Genomic DNA, 1,767 nt, shown 5'->3' with positions numbered 1-1,767 from the left:
AGAATTGGAAGTTTGGTGAGAACATGAACAAGTACTTCTGTCACGCTATTGGACAGTTATACGTCATTTCATGAGAATTGATTTCTTATATTTCCCATAATCAGTAAGATTTTAACTGTTTGTCTACTTTGCATTCATACCTTATTCTCCATCTAACTTCTCGGTGCTACTATATAATGATCAAGTCATTTTCTGCACAAATAGGCAAGTGGGGATGTTACGTTGGGTGCTCGGTTTATTGGGCTTGGCTATACAAAGTCTGTTGTGACTCTAAAACTTTTACCTCATTTAACATTGATTCTGGTTCTTGGGAGAATTGTAGATTGTGAATGAAATGCACAAGCAGGGAACATATGTGTAGCTGCGTTCGACTCGATGTGTAGCGGTATATGCAGATCCGTTGATTCTATTGTGGAGGTTAACATGCAATGTGTTGACCTGGAAATCATTATTTGGAAGCTACATTTCGAGGCATTTCCTCAACATATAAATAGACCATAGACATAATTTGATATTTATAATACTCAGTGATCATGGAGTCTGCAGAAATCAGTCATTTTGCATATTCTATATGGAACCAAGAGATATGTCCTTTGTTTGATGATTGTATTATGATAGCTACTAACATAGGAGATGACTAGAGAAAGAGAAATGAGTATGAAACTCTTATATGGGTAGCTTTTGTAAACACATTTGGGTTTATTAACAGTTGTGACAAGCAATTATGTTTATAGTAAAGGAAACCCGTCGCAGCGTCTATAACAAATGCGCCTGTTTTTTTGTTGTTGGGGATTGAAATAGCTTATGGGTTTTTTAAATCAATATAATTTATTTGACTAAAGCTATCTTGGATGACAAAAAGAAGGATTGCAAGTTTAATAACTTATACTTTAGACTTTAATTTCAACTAAGTTATAATCAGTCTTTTATCCATATCATCTTAGTTATAATCGTAAGGATTTATTAGAATAAATAAACAGTTTCAACAATATTTAATATGTGATTTAATAAACAAAAGAACATGTAGGATTTTTAGGATTTAAAGAGATTGGAAACAATAGTTAATGAATATGAAAAGAATACGAAGTAGAAGATGAAAAATGATTCGAGCAAATTAGTGGCAACACAGAGCTAAGGGAGATAAAAATATCAATCAATAAAGAATGAAAGAAGAATGAGCAGGGTTAAGTTATTACACAAACCAAAACTAAGACAAATCAAACGACAGACAGTGAAAACAAATGTAAATAAGACAAGAGGAGATGGTGAAGATAAAATGCATTGAAAAACTGAATGCTAAATTAGTAAGCAAGATATAAAAATAGATTAAAATGCAAAAACTCTGCGCCTTGGCGCGGGTAACGATCCCTAGTGTAGATTTAATATCAATAAACAAAGAAACGATTGATTGCTGGTTGGCAATTAAATTAAACCAGGAACGTAAACCAAATAATTGAACCACTACAGAAATCAACCTTTGACAAACAAAAGACAGCAATATTCTTTTTCCTTTTACTCTTGACGTTAAACAAAAGAAAGCGACGAGGTTGAAGAAAACGATTTATATATTTTTTAAACACTTTTAACCAAATCTGATTGAAATCCTGTTTAGAAATATCAATACAGAAGCGTAAATTGCAGAAATATATAAAAATAATCCAAGAGATCCTGCAAAAAATAACAAACGTAAGAGTATCAACTTTACGCAATACCAAATTTCTAGATGAAGGAGACACGGATCTGATTCCGACACCCTTATAGAAATAT

This window comes from Brassica oleracea, chromosome C3 (genome assembly GCF_000695525.1).
Source record: "Brassica oleracea var. oleracea cultivar TO1000 chromosome C3, BOL, whole genome shotgun sequence".
NCBI classification, from domain to species: domain Eukaryota; kingdom Viridiplantae; phylum Streptophyta; class Magnoliopsida; order Brassicales; family Brassicaceae; genus Brassica; species Brassica oleracea.
The sequence above is the reverse complement of the archived record's forward strand: the minus strand, read 5'-3'. Positions refer to the sequence as shown.